Source organism: Zalophus californianus, chromosome 8 (assembly GCF_009762305.2).
Source record: "Zalophus californianus isolate mZalCal1 chromosome 8, mZalCal1.pri.v2, whole genome shotgun sequence".
NCBI lineage: Eukaryota > Metazoa > Chordata > Mammalia > Carnivora > Otariidae > Zalophus > Zalophus californianus.
The window spans coordinates 16,488,935-16,508,077 of NC_045602.1; the positions used below are offsets into that span (position 1 = coordinate 16,488,935).

Here is a 19,143-nt window from a genome sequence, read left to right on the forward strand (position 1 = left end):
ATTTGAGAAAGGCTGCCTATCTTGGTCCACTCTTAGAGACCCACAGTGCATGTCGGCACATGCTCTGAGAAGTCCCCTTTTAAAGGCACCAATTTAGTCTGACTTAAACCAGCACCTCCCATATTTTCTTACCAACGGAACACTTTTTTTATAAACGTGACACTATTAAGCCTTCTATAGAGGGTATGTATAGTAGTTCCTCTGACATCAGGCCTGTGCTATGTTCCTCCGCAGGCCCAGAGGTGAAGGAGACAGCTCCGCCCTCCAGCAGCGTAAGGCCCAGGACAGGCATGGGGTACCCACAACCTGGCCTAAGAGCCAGAAGGGAGATCTGGGAAGGAGACTCAAACATTTCCATCCAGGCATCAGGGAAGCCTTCCTGGAGGAGGTCACCTGAGAGTCAGGCCTGGTGGGGTTTGCTGGGGGCAGGGCTGGATGAAGGCATGGGTGTCTTGGTTTGACAGTCTGAAGGTGGTGTGGGGGGAGGGAGGACAGGGCTCAGGGTCTCCTCTGTGATCTTGAGCACCCTGACTCTGAACCTACAAACTCCACTTAGCAAGTCAAAACCCATCCAATTAAAAGGCTCCGCCTCCTTAGAAGACAAATGAACAGCCATTTTCTGTGACTTGGTTCAGTCCACATAGCTCATTGGTACTCCTAAGCACATGCAGTTTTATTCTTTAGAAGAGTCCTACTGAATATACTTTTTCTCTGTCCCCTTTACATTCGAGTGATACTTCAGTGTTTCTTAAGAAACGGAACCCGTCCTGCTCATGAATCTAGCTTTGACAGGGGAAGGAGGTAAGGGACTGATGTTTCAGGCATGCAGGACTTTTGTCCATTCATTCTTTTAGTCTTTCAACAGACAGGCATTTCCTGAGCACCTGCTCTCTTGTTCATTCATTCTCTTATTTTTTTAAAAGATTTTATTTATTTATTTGACAGAGACAGAGACAGCGAGAGAGGGAACACAAACAGGGGGAGTGGGAGAGGGAGAAGCAGGCTTCCCGCTGAGCAGGGAGCCCAATGTGGGGCTCGATCCCAGGACCCTGGGATCATGCCCTGAGCTAAAGTCAGCCGCTTAATGACTGAGCCACCCAGGCGCCCTCCCTTATTTTTTTCAATCAGCAAACAGTTACTGAGTGCCTACACTGTTCCAGGTGTTGTGTTAGGTGCTGGGGACCCAGAGTGGCATCAAACATGTCCTTTCCATTAAAGAAGCCCAGAGTTGTAGGCCACAGAAAGACATTGCTCTTGTAACATAACCGTGAAGCTTCCATGTGTCACAAATAGAACATTTGTGAGAAGCTGCTGTGTCTTAGTGTAGAAACAGGCCATCTACTGCATTAGGTGCAGGGCCTGAGAAGGGCACAAGCATCCCCGGTGCAGGGACAGCTCTTGGGAGAGGTTTGAAAAGGCAGTCCAGGCAGAGGGAACAGCTTGTGCAAAGGCACTGTGGCCTAAAGAGCCAAATGTGGAGAGCTAGAGTTGACGGAAGAAGCTAAACAGGGCCCACATCATGGAGTGCCTCTTAAGCCATGTTAAGGAGTCTGCACTTTGTCTTGAGAGCTATTAGTAGGGAGGAGACTTGATAAAATGCGTGTTTTTAGAAGATCTCTCTGGTCGTGAGCGGAGTATAGGGGTTGGCAGGACAGTGGGTGCGAGGCCTAGCGAGGGCCCCGCGCAGCAGGAGACCGTTATGCTCCCAAGGGGCAGGCCAGACCCCGGGGTTCAGAGGAGAACTGGAAGGCAGATAGGGAGAGCTGTTCTGTGGAAATCCTGGGATCCCCCGCCCCCTGACAGGCCCTGCCCTCTGCCCAGCTAGAGCCTGCCAGGCTGTGAGGACAGTGAAGACCCAATTCCCGTGACTCGGCACCAACAACAGACACGGGCTCTCGGGACAACTCCAGGGCCCGGGTTTCTTTGAGAAAGGAAACAGGTTCTGCTCCAGGACAAGCCCTTCATAAGATCCCGGTGATTAATTATTTCTTATCTCACCAAATAAGGGGCCCACGTGGAAATCACTCCCATCCTTCTGTTCAAATTTCATATTGCTGTTTATTCTGAACAGGAAAAGAGCAGAAAATAGAACTGTTTTCAGATGAATGCCAATGAGAGGGTTTTTTCCTTTAATTTCTGAGCGGTCGGAAGAGGGAGAAGGGGGAGGGGCCTTTTCCCTGGGGCTGTTAGGGTGGGCGCAGGCATGCCCCAGGGCGTATGCTTGGGGGCTGCCCCCCCACCCCCCGCGCCAACCTGAGGGGGACCCGAGAGCGCATCCAAGCTAAAGCCCAGAGTCCGCCTGGCCCCCCAGTTGATAGTCCTTCTCAGGGTTATTCCCTTTGCAGAGAGCGCTGAGAACGAGCCCTTCTTGATAGAAGCTGAAGCCCTTCAGGCCTGCAGAGGCCCCGAGGGACTGGAATGAAAGAAGGGAGTAGGGCACAGGCCCACCCGACTGGTTGCCTGGTGTCCTGCAGAGAGCACTGGACTGGGAGCAGGGGCCCCGGGCTCTGGCCTCTGCACGGCCTACTGTGTGATGCTGATGAATTAGGTTCTCTTTCTGGCTTCAGTGTCTCCCTCTGTAGAATAGGTCTTCTGCCTTCAACAAATGCCCTGGAGAAAGTGTAATACTTTCCCCAGCTCCCACACACCCACAGAAAACCCATGACAACATCCTCCAAGAGCAGCCGGGCTGGGAGTCCAGGTTGGCAACTGTGAGGGTGGTGTGCTGGTGGGCAGGGCGGGGGGTTGTCTCTGGGCCACGGTTTTGCTGCAATCCACATGTCCCCAGAAACTGCCGGGAAATGGCCCACCAAGGGTCCTGACGTCATCGGAGTTCAGAGGAGGGTCCCGGGAGCCTTGGAAGCTGGGTCAGCGGTTGACAGGCCCTGGAAGGTGGGAGGCGGAGGCCCAGTCAGGTGGCATCAGGGGCAGGAAGGAGTCTCTCTGCATGTCCTGGTGGTGGGTCCCTGGGCCCAGACAGCTGTCTGAGCTCCCTTTCCTTCATCTGGCCCGTGTGACGGGGGGAGACCCAAGTGAGAGCTCAGAGCGGTCCCGTTGACAGCGGTCACTGCCGCATCCCTGGTGCCTAGCTGGCCGCCGGTAAACGTCTGTCGAATGAATCATGCAAGTGAAGTGCATGGTACAGTGCCTGCAAAGAACCAAAAGCCAGTGTAGCTGCTGCCCTCGATGGGCTGAGCCTGCCCACTGCCTCCATCGCCCTCAGTGGCACTTACTCTTGCAGGCTCAGGGGTCCGTGCTCCCCCCAGCCCTGTGGCCCTTTCCATTCAAACTTCATCAGTGAGGGATGTCCGTGCCCTGTTCTCTGCAGGCTGCCAGAAGCCTCCATCGTTTGCCCTGTCAGGCACGGAGGCGTGTGGTGGTGAAGGCTATCTCCCCAAAGGGAGCAGGGGTCCCTGGGTTCCACTGGGCCAGCCCCCTCTGCCCTGCCCTAACTTGTCCTCCTGCCCAGCTCCCCTCAGTGCCAGGCTGGCCTCAACCACCACTCCCTGACCTGCTGGGCTGCCCCTTCTGGCTTGGGACAGGAGCTCCCCTCAGCACCTGCTCCTTTCACACCCGCACCATCTCCCCCTGCCCCCACAAAGCCCAACTGTAGTTTTAGGATCATCCCAGACCCATCCCTAGCCTCTGGCTGGCTGCTCTGGGGTTTGAGTAGAATGCTCAGATTTCTGCCACCCACTCCAAACCGACTGCTTTTGGAAGAACGCTTAGCCAGTGCTGTTCGCAGCACTCTGGGTGGGAGGCGTGAGCACCCTCCGGAGACCCTGTGGTTGAGCAAGGCCCAAACATTCCCCTGGAACCTCCTCTGCTGCCATTCCCCCCAGGGGTCTGTACCCTGCCTGGTGTCCGGGATGTTTCTCCCCAGAGCCCTCACCCAGCTCCCTCCTGCTCTCCATTCACTCACTCCCCTAGGAAAGCATCGATGGCCCTGGGCCCCTAAGAGACAGCCACACATCCCTCCGTAGCACTTATTCAACAGAAGCTTGCTAACGCTCTCTGAGTAAGGCAGGGATGGCCTGCTGGTGGTTGAGAGGAGGTCGGCCCTGGTCCAGGGCTCTTAATCTTGGGGGTAGGGTCAGGACAGGGTGCAGTCCACCTGGGAGATCAGTCCCCTCACCCTGGGTGTGGCCTGTCCTGGCTGTGCCTTCACCTGAGTTGCTCGGAGGCTGGTTCTCCTACCAAGTGCACCTGCCAGGGCCAAGACTTGCGGTTGGTGAGGCCGCGAACCCAGCTGAAAGAGGCTGTAGTGCCGGGGTAGCACATTTCCTGAGCACCTGCTGTGGGGGGCGGGTAGCACCAGCTGTGCCTGCCCTGTGAGGACAGGGAGGTCGCTGCAGCTGTGGTGGGGCCACACAGGGAGCCCTGGGGAATGAGTGGGGGCTTGTGACTCCGATGTGGGCATTGAGAGGCCCTCATGGAGGAGGTGGCCTTGAACTCTGCACTGATTTTCAACTGCCAAAGATGAGGAAAGTCTTTCCAGGTGAAGGGAGCAGCATTAGTGAGGGCTGGCGGTCAGGAGGGATGGCCATCTTGGGGGGTGTGAATGATCTGGGCTTTCTCGGTAGGTGAGGGTGCTGGGAAATCCGGTGACCAACGGTCCTGCTTTCTGGAGCCGAGACCCCTCCCAAGACATAGGACTTTCAGTGCTAACACCAGTTCTAGGCAAACTGGGATGAGTTGGTCACTGTACTGGGAAAGTGAAATTGAGTTCTGAGAGAAACAGGCTTTGAACAGACTATTAAGAAGTTTGCAGTTCTGTTCTCTAAGCCAAGAGGAGTTACTTTTTTTTTTTTTTTTAAAGGAGAAGGGAAGGGGGGCACCTGGGTGGCTCAGATGGTTAAGCGTCTGCCTTCGGCTCAGGTCATGATCCCAGGGTCCTGGGATCGAGTCCCGCATCGGGTTCCCTGCTCCGCGGGAAGCCTGCTTCTCCCTCTCCCACTCTCCCTGCTTGTGTTCCCTCTCTTGCTGTGTCTCTGTCAAATAAATAAAATCTCAAAAAAAAAAAAAAAAAAGAAGAAGAAGAAGGGAAGGAAGAATCTTCTACAACCAAGCCCGCTGGTCCCCATGTTGATAGGAATCTTTATCTCCCTCTTGCAAAGGAGGAAACTCAGTGTCAGGGAAGTTAGGTCACCGGCCCCTGATCATGCAGAAAATAAGCAGTTGCTGATTCCAAAACTTGCTCTCTGAACCACTGAATCATCATCTCAGGGTGAGGGTCTGGCAGGCCAGGGACCAGGTACTGGGGCCTGAAAGCCGAGGCTGGCCGGGATCTCTCTGAAGATGGGGACTTGGAGGCTCCTGGGAGACAGGCCTGCACTGACCCTTGGTGTCCCTGTCTGTGGCATAGGCCCCGCCAGCAAGCAGCCCCAGGGCCACTCGGCTTTCCTGGCTCTGGGTCCCTGTTGGCCACCCTGGGGTCTGGCCAGGGCAGGCTTCAGTGAACAGTAGTGAAAGAACCCCCTGTGACTGAGAGGGGCCGTGAGGGGTTGACCACCCAGCAGCCCTGCTCAGCAACAAGGAACAGCATTGCAAGGAGGCCCCAGGGTCCAGATGGAGACCCGGGGTGGGGAAGGCTTTCCCCTTGCTGAGCGGGTACACATCCTCTGCTCCAGGGATCAGCAAGCATAGGCCCAGGTCCAGCTTGCCCCTTGACCAAGTCCCAGCTGCTTGAGACGTGGCAGCGACTCCCCCCTGCTAGCCAGGCCTAGGAGCGTTAACCGGCTAACCCAAGGAGCTCTCACCTAGAACCAGGGACTGGTGGACTGGAGAGAAGCAGGCAATAGGAACAACAAGGCCTTTTTCCTAGGCATGAGGCTGGGTTGGGGGGCCCCTCAGAACCTCTCAAGGGGTACCTGGGAGAGGGGAATGGGGGGCTATTGCTTCGTGGTTGCAAAGTTTCTGTTGGGGTGATGAACGTGTTCTGGACACTGACAGTAGTGACGGTCGCACAACATTGTGAATATAACTGACGCCACTGGATCGAACACTTACGGCCTTTTATGTAGCATGTGTATATAGTTTATCACGATTTTCAAAAAGTAAAAAAACTGTCAAGGTCATGGAAAACAAGGAAAGACTGAGGGAGCTTCGGAGATGGAAGACTGAGGAAGCATGACAAGCAAAGGCGAGGCGGTAACCTGGGTCAGATCCTGGGACGGAAGAAAAGAACCGTTCGTGTTTATTAAGGAATAACTGGTGAAATTCGAAGAGTTTATAGTTTTGTTAATAATATTGTCCCAATGTTAACTTCTTAGTTGTGACAAATGTTCCACGGTTATGTAAGACGTTACCATTAGAGGAAGCTGGGTGATGGTGTACCGGAACTCTCTGTACTCTCTTTGCAACTTGTCTGTAAATCTAAAATTATTCCAAAATAAAAAGTTAAAAAAAAACCCAAACAAAAGCCTGACCTGGACTACCCCGGGATGCTGGGGCCTGGTGTGGTCCTGGGCCACTGGCTGTGCCCGGAAGAGGCCAGGGTGGCCAGAGCTGGCTCTCAGCCGGCCCTAAGGATCGGGCGCCAACACTGTGGGGGTGCGCCAGAGAAAGACAGATGGACGCAGGCAAGAGGTGGGGGTGCTCCCCGTGCCCGAGCCCCGGCAGTGGTTTGTCTGTGAGCTTTGCTGGTTTTCTGGTGTTCCCTGTTCTCCAACGGGGGCCTTTGTGTCTTCCCTGGGAGAGAGCGGGGCCTTCCCCAGCCAGCACTGGGGGAGCAGGGTTCCCCAGCCAGTGCTGGGGGGGCTTGGGGACCCGTGTGGATGTGGAGTTGGGTGGGCCCAGCAGGTGATGGAGGCCTTGGTCTGGCTACTCCCCTTCTCCAGTCACAGACTGAAGACAAAGAGCTGGGGCCCCACTCTGGTACTGCTCTGGCTCTATCCAGACCCAATGCCAGGGGCCTCTTCCCAAAGGCATCTCTGCTCACACCATTTTGGCAGCTTAGAGAATGAATTCCAACTCTGTAATCCAGCACCCGGGTCTTTTTCAGCGGCCCCGGGCTTGGGGACCCGTGTGGATGTGGAGTTGGGTGGGCCCAGCAGGTGATGGAGGCCTTGGTCTGGCTACTCCCCTTCTCCAGTCACAGACTGAAGACAAAGAGCTGGGGCCCCACTCTGGTACTGCTCTGGCTCTATCCAGACCCAATGCCAGGGGCCTCTTCCCAAAGGCAGCTCTGCTCACACCATTTTGGCAGCTTAGAGAATGAATTCCAACTCTGTAATCCAGCACCCGGGTCTTTTTCAGTGTCCCACTGGCACTGGAATTCATTTTAGAGAATGAATTCCAACTCTGTAATCCAGCACCCGGGTCTTTTTCAGCGGCCTCCAGCCTCCAGCCGGCTTCTCCTTCCACAGTCACTGCTGACCCCATATGCTAGCACGCCCCGCCCCCCGAAGTGCCAGCCTCAGGGCCTTTGCTTATTCCTTGCTGTTGTTGTCTTCACGATATTCAAATTCAGTTTTTCAGGGTCCACATCCAACTCCATCCTCCTGATCTCTCATGGCATTTGTGACTGGCCTATCTAGAGTCACTGATTTATTTTCACTCTCACGTCCCACGGGGCTGTCAGACTGCCTTTCTGGCTCCCCGAGAGCCCAGCCCAGGGCCTGGCACCAGGAGATCTAGGGAAGGAGTGAAGTAGGCTGAGGCGTTTGTGGGGCTCTGTCAGAGGATGCTCTCAGGCCTGGGCTCAGCCAAGTCAGGAAGGCATCGAGTGTGCCGGGCCCCCGGGGCACCTGGGTGGCTGAGTCAGTGGAGCCTGCGACTCTGGATCTCGGGGTTTTAAGTTTGAGGCCCAGGCTGGATGTAGAGATTACTTAAAAATAAGATCTTGGGTGCCTGGGTGGCTCAGTTGGTTAAACGACTGCCTTCAGCTCAGGTCATGATCCTGGAGTCCCGGGATCGAGTCCCACATCGGGCTTCCTGCTCAGCAGGGAGTCTGCTTCTCCCTCTGACCCTCTTCCCTCTCGTGCTTTCTATCTCTCATTCTCTCTCTCTCTCAAATAAATAAATAAAATCTTAAAAAAAAAAAAAATAAGATCTTAAAAAAAAAAAAAAAAGAGTGCTTTGCTCTCCTGCCCAGGTATCTGGCTGCACCTCTGCCTGCCTCAGCTGGTCATGGAAGGCCTGAAATGCTTCCTGGGACAGGGCCCCAGGCCCCAGGGTGGGCAGAGAGGAACCACTGCACTGGGCTTGCAGCCCTAACTTTTCCGATGGCCCCGCCCTCTGCGCCCTCTCATTCTTGAACCCGGATGATGGAAGGCTGCCTTCCAGTCTGGAGCTTCCCAGGTGTTGGCTGCAGGGAGCCTCAGGGCACAGGGACCAGCCTGCTGTGTTGTCTTGCCTCTACCTGAGCCAGGCCCGGGGTGGGGGTCCTGCAAGGTCCTGGCAGGACCTAAAGTGACCCAGGCCTCCTCAGAACGCCTCTCCTCACCCAGCCCCCACAATGTGGCTTCCTCGGTCACTCTTTTGTCCTCAGAGGGACGGCAGACGTCCTGGAAGAGGCCCCGGATGCTGTCGCCCTCCCATCCGGCCGTCCTCCCAGGCTCTGCTTCGGCCTCCCCACATCTTTTGTCCCACCAGCAGACACTCCCTGGAGCAAGGAGCCCCCAGAGAGCCTGGGTGGCCTTCATGTCCTTTGGCCCCCAGCACGGCTGGCACTGAGCTCAGGGCTCGGCACATAAAGGAGTGCAGGGCCAGGCCAAGCTTCTTAGGGCATCCTGGGCATTGACAAGTGAACCGCATGTGGGAGGGCCCCGCTGGAGTCCAGGCCAGCCCAGGACACAGCTGCTCATCACTGAGCCTCTCCTCAGAAAGGCAGGTCCTGCCTCACAAAGGCCCAGGCCGGGCCCAGACCTGCCCTGCTGCTCTGGGCACAGCCTCTGCTCTGAGCTCCGCTCTCCCAGCCCAGAGAAGGGGGTGAGCCCAGAACGTTCTGTGATTAAGGCTGTGGGTGTTGGCTGCGACTGTACAAAAAAACCAGTGTTTCCGGTAAAACACTGAGTGATCTAGAAAGCAGTGACCACGCCCACCACGTTTATTCTTAGAAATCCCAGAAAGCTCTTGACTAGCTCACTCTTGGAAACCGGACTCTGGCAGAAGACAAGGGGGTCGCTGCCCTGAGCTGAGAGCAGTCTGCGGCCTGAGGGAGCTGTCGGGGAGGGGCGGTTTGCAGGGTCCAGGGCTGTCCGGGAGCGTTGCAGTGCCCTGGGCCACCCTCCTGCCTCTCAGCTGCCTTCCTGGCTCCAGAGTCCTTTGTTGATAAGCACACCTGTGTCGTATGTTCTACTCCCTTCTCAAGGAATTCAATCCAGCATTTCCCACGCTGGGGTCTCTCCGGAGGCAACCTCGAGCCAAGATGTCCAGCAAGAGGAACAATTTATATTCAGTAAAGGGACATCTGTTTGTACTTTTCTCCGCAGACCTAGTTGCTCACTCAAGGCCCTCTGCACATCAAAGTGGCTCAGGGGCCTCCCTCCTCGGATGAGGAGCAGCGTCGGAGAGCACAGACGCCTTTGGCTGTCCCTGATAACCTAGCCAATACTTTTGCTTCAATCCTCAAGTAGCTACCGAAGAGCAAACAGGGGCCTGGGTCCTGACCCCCAGCTGCAGGTGAGCAGCTCAGCGGGTGGAGGTTGAGAGAGTGGGGAGGACCAAGGAAGGGGGGCCTCTGATAGGGTAAGTCTTGCTTCCCACGGGATGATAGCACGCTGTGGGAGGGTGGGCTCTGCCCGCCGCCTGTGGGGTGGGGACTCCTGGGAGCCCAGAGCACCGAGAATTTGACGCTGACCATTCCTTCCACGGGCAGTGATGGGGCTCTAGAGAACCCCAACTCTCGCTCCCCCGCAGGACCGAGGAAGCTGAGGCCCAGGGAGAGTGGCAGGGACCAGGAGTGGGGTTGAGGAGCCTGGGGTCTGAACTGAGAGGAGTTTCGGAAACCTCTGCGCTGGGTCCATGGTGGGGGAGGTGAGGAAAGGGATGGGGGGGGGCTGTAAAAGGGCACGGGGACGGATCCTCGTGGGGACAGGACCTTCTGTATCTTGGCTGCGCTGTCAGTATTCCGATGTCCCGGTGCGGCATGGCACTAGGGTTCTGCAAAGTGTCACCATTGGGAGAGACAGGGTGAGGAGGGTACAGGAGCTCTCTGTGTTCTTTCTTTTTCTTTCTTTCTTTTTTTAAAGATTTTATGTATTTGACAGAGAGAGACACAGCGAGAGAGGGAACACAGGCAGGGCAAGTGGGAGAGGGAGAAGCAGGCTTCCCGCGGAGCAGGGAGCCCGATGCGGGGCTGGATCCTAGGACCCTGGGATCATGACCTGAGCCGAAGGCGGACGCTTAACGACTGAGCCACCCAGGCGCCCCTCTCTGTATTATTTCTTATAACTGCTTGTGAATCTACAATTATCTGAAAATAAAAAGTGTAATTAGAAAAAAAAGAAAGGAAGGAGAAAACTTCAGAGCTGGATGCACAAGAGGTCTGAGGGGCAGGGGAGCCAGCCGGGAGTGGACAGCTTAGCCGGGTGAACAGTGGGCCAGGGGCGTGCGCCTGGGCTGGCTCTGTGAGCACAGTGACTTCTGGACCCAACACCACGAGTGTCAAAGGACAGGGAGCAGAGCCGAGAGGGTGCCAGAGCGAGGGTGCTGCAGGGGAAGGGGCGAGGAAGCACCTGGAGACCCCTGATGACTGGCAAGAAGAGGCGTGGGGCACTGGGCAGGGATGGTGTCTGCTCCGTGGCCCGGTGTCATCAAGTCAGAAAGGGAGTTGCCAACCAGCTGAGGACAGGAGAACAGGAGGGCTCTGGGAGATCTCTAAACCAACAGCTATTTACATTTCCATGGGAAGAACTCAGATCGGTTGCTAGGAAGGCAGGGCTTGGCGGCAGGAAGTGCTATCAGAGGGGGTCTGAGGAGCCTCTGGGCTGTGTGGCCTGCAGCTGGGTCAGAGGCACGCTGACTTTCCCGGTGTGTCTGCCCTTGAACCCCGCTCAGCACCCACAAGGTAGCAGGCACTGGGGTAGGTGCATGAACACTGCCATCCCTTCCTCAGCATGGGGTTGGTGACATGGAAAGCGGAAAGATGGCTTTAGTAGCAGATGAGACTGAGTCTGGCCAAGGGACTGACAGGGGCTGGGAGCTCGGTTCAATGGCACAAGTTCTGTGGTTTGCAAATGCCTCTTCGTAAATGCCCTAGACAGAGCCCAGTCACTGGGGTTCCCTTCTGCTCATGAAATCAGCATCTCTGAGGCCCCTCATGTGCCCAAGAGACCCTCATATATTTTCAGACTTCAGTCCTGTTCCCTTTTAGCTCCCCACTATACCTAAGACTCCGCGTCCCGGCCCAGGCAGGGAAGCCAACACTATCTGAGGGTTCCTGCCTCTGACCAGATGCTGCGGGAGGATCCCCTGTCCACTGGGCAGGGAGACTGACAGAGCCGATTGCCTGTGTGCCCAGAGCCTGCCCAACATTCTGAAAGCAGGCCCGCAAAATTGCCATCAGCCCTGCTGGGGCTTGCCTTGTGCCCGATGCTCAGGCAGGTCTGGGGGACGAGGCATATAGGCAGTGGAGGTAGAAAGACCCACATGCTGCCCCACGGAGCTCCTGGCCATGCTGGTGCGATGTGAACTCATCTCACAAAGCCAGAGATAATTAGACAGTAGGTGGGGGGCCCAGCCCATGTGGGCTTCTTGCCCGTGGGAATGTTGACATGGGGAGGTTCTTCTTGAAGGAGCAGATTTGGCCCAAGCATTCCATAGGTTGGGGATGTAGACGCATCAGGGAAATCTCCTGCAGAGGAAGGAAAGGAAGGGCAGGTGGGTTGGTGTGTTTTACAGGGTAAGCCTGGAAGTTTCCATTTAACTTCCTGACTGTCTTCTGTGCTGCCTCACCACTCCCTCCCATTCACAGGATGGAAACAAGGCCAGCGAAGATAAAGGACCACCCAGAGGCTTCTCAGCTGCACTGTACCCAGGCCAGTTCGAATGGGCTGGAAAGGAGGGAGCTCCTTGGTGTAGGCACAGAAAGGCAGCTGGGATGAAGGTCGCAGTCTGACTGCGGAAAGCCTCAGAAGTCAGACCAGCGCCCCCCCTTGCCGCCCCCCCCCCCCCGGCCCCCAGTTCCCATGGGACCGATAGGCCCGCCCCTGCAGCAGCTCTCCCTTTGCCACTGGCTCTGGCCTTGCTTCCGGAGGGACTTTGCGGGGGCGGCCAGTACAGGGCACGGGCCCAGGCTGGGGCTCCCCTCCGGGCTCTGGCACCTCTTAACCGGGGGGCCTTGAGCAGATCCCGTAAGCTCCATGATCCGCAGTGTGTCGGGGTACCGATATCTAATAACACATTGCTATAGGTGCTGCAAGGATGGGAGGCGCTGTGGGCGAAGTGCCAGATACAGGGTCACACGCAGCAGTGAGGGCCGTTAATATCATGACAGCTGCTAGCTGTGGGCACTCCCTCCTCAGGGTCCCTCTTCAACAACCGGATCACCTCCATGGGTATTGTTCTGACCCCCGCTAACACTGCGCGGCGGAGGTGAGTCTCCCAAGGACTTGCGGCAGAGCCCCATGCTCTGGGATCTGCCCTGAACATAAGGAAATGGAGTGGCATCCCTAATCCTGCATCTCACACATTTTACACAGCATCTGAGAGGAACTGTGAGGCAGACAGTTGGTCCCGCAGCGTTCTCTCTCAGAGGAGCTATTAGCTGTGCCATGCATCCATTTGTAATGAAATGGAAGTGTTTTGATTTCTCTAGGAAGCCGGATTTTCTCCCAAATCCTTGCTGCTTTCATCCTTGGACATGAAACGGCCCATTCTAATCTCATAGGAAGGGGCAGCCCATGAAATCTGATCACCGACTCTGCTCCCAGGCGGCAGCTTTGATCACCAGGAGGGAGCAAGGCATCCCCAGCTTGGCGCTAATAGCCCCATGCATTATTGAAGAGCCACGTTTCAGTGGCAGACACATTCAGGGAGATACCCAGATTGCAGGCTGGAGTATCAGCTGCTTCCCTCGCTCCGCGGTGGTGGAGCTTTGTAATTCGGCAGAGCCACTAAAAATAGGCACCTGACAGAGCTGTCTGTGCGGTTCACCCCACCCTTGCCACAGACTGGCTGGGGGCAGCTGATATGGAACATGCAAATAAGGTGAAACCACCACTTTCCAATTCTCTTAATTGCTGTTCCTCTGATCCAAATGTCTGAGGAATGAACAGCTGTCCAGGGACTATGCTCAGGAAATGACATCTGATGCCTCAGCTAACTATGGGCTGGGCTGTGGCCTGACTGTGTTCTCTGACCCTCTGAGTGGGACACAGATGCCCAGGCTTTGAGATCTGGGGCAAGGCAAAGGTTGGGGCTTAATCATCCCTGAGAATTTGCTGGAAATGTTAAGGGAGGTAAGCAGGCTCCCTCTACCCATCCTCACTTACTGTTTGGAGTGGATAACTTAGTGAACCCCTCTTTCATTCATTCAAAACCTATGATTTCAATATCTGCCAGGCACTGAAGCTGTAACGAGAGCAAAGACAGAAGGGATTTTCAGCTGTGCTAGATGGCCCTTCGAGATGGCCCCCGGTGACTCCTGTAGTCACATACTTCCAGAGCCCCCTCCCACACTGATTAGGGCTGACTTGTGTCATCAAGAGAATATTGTGGAAATGATGGGGTAGGAGGTCTACAGCAATGTTGTAAGAGACACTGTGGCTTCTGCCTTACTCTCTTGGATCATTTGTTCTCTGACAGAAGCCAGATGCCATGTTGTGAGGACGCTCAGCCCTATGGAGAGGTCCAGCAACCATGTTGGAAGCGGACCTTCTAGCCCCAGTCAAGCCTTCAGAGGACAGCAGTCCTGACACCTTGACTGCGACCTCATGAGAGATCGTGAATCAGAATCACCCAGCTAAGTTGCCCTCAGATTTCCGACCAACAGAAACTGTGAGATAATAACTGTTGGCTACAGCGAGCCGCTACGTTTTGGGGAAATCTGTGGCATAACAATAGATAGCCGATACACTGGTCTTCAGAGTATAGCACAGTCTGGTTGAGAACTAGCTATTGATCAATCGCACCAATAGCTATAAAATGGCAACTGTGAAAGTTGCTATAAATGCCTCCATTAGGGGGCCCTGACCGAGTTGGCGAGGTCAGAGAAGGCTTCTGGAAGGGAGTGATGGCTGATCTGAGGCTGAGAGATAAGCACAGGTAAAGTAGGCGGAGAAAGTGGGGAAGAGCACTCCAGGTGGAGAAGCAGCTGGAGCCAAGGCCCTGGGTGGGGACGGGGCCAGAGGCACAGGAATATCAGGGAGGCCAAGGGGTTGAAGGGCAGTGAGGGAGAGAGGCACGCAGACGGGCCTAGAAAGGCAGAAGGGGCCTTCTACTGCTGAAGGATTTGCTCCTCAGCCTAAATGCCACAGACACCCCTGAAGGGTTTTTTAGGAAAATGAGTAACATGTTCAGGTCTGTTTTTGCAAAGGTTCTTTTAGTTCCCGTGGCACCTGGTTGGCAGATTTTAGTAGAGGGGGCTCTGGCAGGAGCCCAGGAAGGGGACAGGGTGTCTAGAACCATTAACGGTTGGTGTTAATGAACACGGAGGGAGGTGGGCTGATTGAGAGATGTTCATGGGTTGAATCGAGGGTACTTGCGATGAAATGGCCATGGGGGTGAAGGGCAGGGGGTTGCCTGGGAGAAGGTCTAGGTCATACACCGGTGGATGATCTGGGGATTGAACTGGTCTGATAGATCCAGACAAGTACACTTAATGGGGGTGGGGGCGCTGTGTGACCCCGACATTCTGTCTGGGAAGTGCCCAGCGGTTTCCAGGACACAGTGCCACCCACCCCCGGCCTCTGGGCGTGGCCCTGTCCTGTCGGTGCTCACAGTCTAGGAGAGCAGATGGCACCCTTGCGGGAGACAATGAGGAACTAGCAAATTGGTTTGGTTCCTTCCTAAGAGCACATCTGTCAGGGCAAGGTCTAGAGCAGTGGCCCCCGCGGGGCGCCGACATTTTCTCTGGGGTATTCAGGGCTAAAAAACTATTTTCATAACTGTACTAAGACGTTATGAGCCTTTTTTCACTCTCATTCTTTCTTATAATAAAGTGGAATATTCCAGAATCCATGTGGTACATCATTTTGCAGGGGATTGAATGCAGAAGCAGATATGATCATCTAGTTGTCTATTAAACCAGACACTAAAGACTATTCCACCTTTGTCACTAATTCTTTTTATTTTGGAAAATATAGTTATTTTCATAAAAATAAACATGCCAACACACAAATGATTTATTATTATTGTTTTTAAATGAATTAATACACAACTTAAAAATTTCTCAGCTTTAATTTCTAATATGGTAAATATTGATATAGCTATCTCCCATCTACACAGAGGCTCCTCTGGGTCCTCAATAATTTTCAAGAATATAAAATAGCGGTCCAGAGACCCAAAAGTTTGAGAATGCCTGATGTGGAACAAGGAGGCCTCTTAACAGCTGGGGTCCTTGTCAGGCCTCTCTTTCATTGGTAGCCGAGTCATTAACAAGATGTCTCAGGGTAGTGCATGTATGTTGGAGATAAGTCCTTTGGACACGAATGGCTGCAGTAATCAGGGAAACCCCACCTACACCCCCCTCCACGGCGTTCATGACTGTTTACCTGGGCTGTAACACACCAAAGCATCACTTCTTGTTTGTAAGCTGAAAATGCCCTGTGGAAGGCAGATGTTAGGAGGACCTATACCCCTCTAAACTGAGGGTGTACATAAGAGCAACTCTTTTTTTTTTTTAAGATTTTATTTATTTATTTGACAGAGAGAGACACAGCCAGGGAGGGAACACAAGCAGGGGGAGTGGGAGAGGGAGAAGCAGGCTTCCCGCCGAGCAGGGAGCCCGATGCGGGGCTCGATCCCAGGACCCTGGGATCATGACCTGAGCTGAAAGCAGAGGCTTAACCAACTGAGCCACATAGGCATTCCAAGAGCAACTCTTTTCTAAACCCTAGCTCATCTTCTCTCACTTGGAGAGTTTCTGGTTACCCCTCTGTCCCCTTATGCTCACCTGTTAATTAGAATATAGGCATTGATCTTTCTAAAAACACTTTGGTCCTATTTCTCCCTGATCAGAAATCCTTCAACTGTTCCAAATCAACTTGAGGAATTAAATCCTAAAGTATTATTAAATCATGCAAGGTCCTCCTGGTCTGGTCCCTCCCAGCATCCTTACTTCCCATAGCCTCAATCAGCTACTGGAAGGTTCCTGAAACCCCAGGATCTCTCTTGCTTTGACTTTTTGTCTGTGTGGTGCCCACCCTGCACCCTACTTGTGCCTGAAATGTCTGCCTCCTTCCTTGCTTCCTCTTGTCCTGCAAGACTCAGCTTAGAAGCATCTCATCTGGGGAGCCCCACTGACCCCTCCTATCAAGGCCACTAGAATGTTGTGCTCCCTGTCTTCCCAGCTCCAGGGCTGAGGCCTCGCCTGCGGAAATCAGAATGTGTTGGTTGTTTATAGGCAGTGTCCATTCTCATCGGTCAGTTCCTCATTCTGAGTGCTTGTGGTCCGTACCATCCTGCTTGTTCAATATTTTTAAGACTACCCCTTCCAAAGGCCTTGAAAGAAAGCACTTGGTAAATATTTGTTGAACAAATTGAAATGAACAAAGTGATCTGGGCTTCAAAGTCACAAAGTGCGTTGGTTTAAGGCCCCCACACTCAGGCCCCCCCATCTCAGAGCTGGTGACTAAGGCACTTCTATTTTACCACTGGGCTGGCATTTGAAACATCCTGCACTGCCCCAAAGTCCGAGCTCCTCAGCCAATGATAGTTTTCTCTGAACCACGCAATAGCAAATAATCAGAGCTTGAACTCCTTTAACAGTCAATCTCTTTCCAACTTGCTAGATCTTCACACACTTGTGCTGTTAGAAGCAGAAAAAACCCCCACCCTACAAAGAAATGCATTGTATGGTTTTTTTTTTTGGGTAAGTCAGCAGACATCCTTGGACCAGAGGGATCATTACTGAGGCCTCACCCTTTGTGAGTGTAATTTAACAGCTCACATTACAGGTTAAGCTCCTAACCCAATGAACTCAAAGTGCTCCAATTACTTAAAAAATTATGCACTGGAGTCAATACTTTTCGTAAGTTGCTCAGAAGAATTGTATTCTAAATCCAATCCAATCACTGCCTCTATGTTGGAACACCCAAAAAACCCCAGTGGCTCTGGATCTGGACACTTTCTCATTGTTCATGAAACCCCACTCTAGGGTCACCCCTGACCCAGGTGAGAGTATGAAATTGTTATTTGCATGCGGATGGGCCATCTGTGGTATAAACAGGAGTGCCCCCCCCCTCCCGCCACAGAGAAAGCCCAGACCCCTTTCCCTGACAATTAAGATCATTTACGCTCTCCCCTCCAGCCTTGCCTAACCAAGTCCACTCATGCCGACAGATGAACGTCAGGCCCATCTGCTCCAGGGAGCCTGCCATCCTGGCATGACACCGTGCTGGGGCCAAGTGTGCCTATATGAACCCTTTCTCACTGTGTTAAAAGGCCCAGTGAAGACTTGGTCCCCAGTGGAATAACTAAACGAACAAAGAAGTTCAATTGATAAGCTCAGAAATACCAAAACCAGCACCAAATGCTGTTGGATTGATTGCTTATGGCTGGCGGATGGCAGATGTATAGCGGCCTCATTTTTTCCATTCATCTGACAAGTGTTTACTCAGTGCCTGCTGATGTTCTAGGCTCTGCGGCACAGGCCCCAGCACGTCACACACACACGCATGCACACATGCACACACACGTTTACTTGGAAAATCAGGGAATGCAACTTCATAGGAATTACCACAGTGATAAGAATTCTCCAAGAAGAAACAAGAAAGAAGCCTCCTTCTGCCCAGTTCCCTACAGACAGCTGAGCCAGCCTGGAATCCATGGTCTTCCTGGAGTCTACCTTCTGGGCCTGGGAGTGAAAGGGGCACCTGTGTCCGATCCCGGAATGGGGCTCACGGGCCAGGCTCTGCACTCTCCCCTGGCTGCCTCTGCTCACTCCCAGTGTGGTCAGACTGCCAGGCTGTCAGGCTGGCCAGGTGGGCAATGCCACAGGATAGCAGGCGTGTTCCGTTGGCAGCCGAGATCCAGCCTGGGAGCTGCCCGCCTGCTCAGACAACTCCTCTAGAAGCTGCTTAGGAAAAAAAAAAAAAAGTCAAGGAAGGCAGAGTCTTGGATGATCGATGGGCTGTGTGTGTCTTTCTCTTGCTCCTGTGGATTTTTCAATCGGAAAGAAGGGGCTTATCTCTCATTTTTAATTGATTTTAATGTGGCTCAGCCAGGCTAGATCAGATCTCAACTCCTCTGTGGCCTTCGATGAATGTGTGAGGAGCTGCCTGAATGTTAATAAGACGGGTTGAGAGAAGCCAGAGAAGGAAATGAGGCCATTGTGTGCCTCCTCCGTTGCTCTTGGGGCTGAGCCGCCAGCATAGACCCATAGACCATGGATTTCTGGGGTGGTTGTGGATATGGGATTGGGGCTAGTTTGGTCTCTAGATGATGCAGAGGAATATAAATGTGGTTGTGATTACGGCCTGGAGGGCTTCTGGCTCAATCCATTACAAGGTTCGGGGCCCCAGCTAGCTAGCCTGCCTCTCAAAACACTTACCCACCCTCCTCCTGCCAATTCCCCTCCGAAAAGCCTTCTTGGTGCCTTAGCATACTCTTGGAGGGGGCATACTCTGTACCCCCCGACATCAAGGGTTCTCTCACTCCCTCTGTTGTCCCTCCTCACCACCAAGCCTGGCTGGGCTCTGCCTTCTCTGCATTAACTTGGACCGATTGCCAAGCTCCTCTGGTCCTCAGCTTTCTCCTCTTAGATGGGGATAACAGCATCCACCACTGGGCATTATTTGAGGCAGAGAGCTTACTGCAGGGAAAGCACCCAGCGCTGTGCTCAGAGCAATAAATACTCAGGTGTTATTTCTTTTTCCACCCAACCTCCCGCTTCACCAGGCCAATTGTGTCGAGAGATGCAAGCAAAATAATTGGAAACGGGAGGAGGGCTGAAGTGGTATCCCGTGGGGATGGACTCAGGCTCCTGTTGGAACCACATGATATGAGCGTTAATTGATAAATGCCCTATCCCGTTTTCTT

General features: G+C 53.8%; 1 protein-coding gene across 2 annotated transcripts in view; it reads right to left on the reverse strand.

Moving 5' to 3' along the window:
* Positions 1-11,679: 11,679 nt before the first annotated feature.
* HS1BP3 (HCLS1 binding protein 3) overlaps positions 11,680-19,143 on the reverse strand; it is a 93,479-nt gene continuing 86,015 nt past the window's right edge. Inside the window, exon 8 of one of the 2 annotated variants that reach the window (XR_003524635.2) lies at positions 11,680-11,797. The gene's annotated coding sequence lies outside the window, so the exon portion shown is untranslated. Of the gene's footprint in view, positions 11,798-15,864; positions 18,179-19,143 lie in introns of those variants that run through there. The other variant, XR_003524634.2, reaches the window with a different exon arrangement.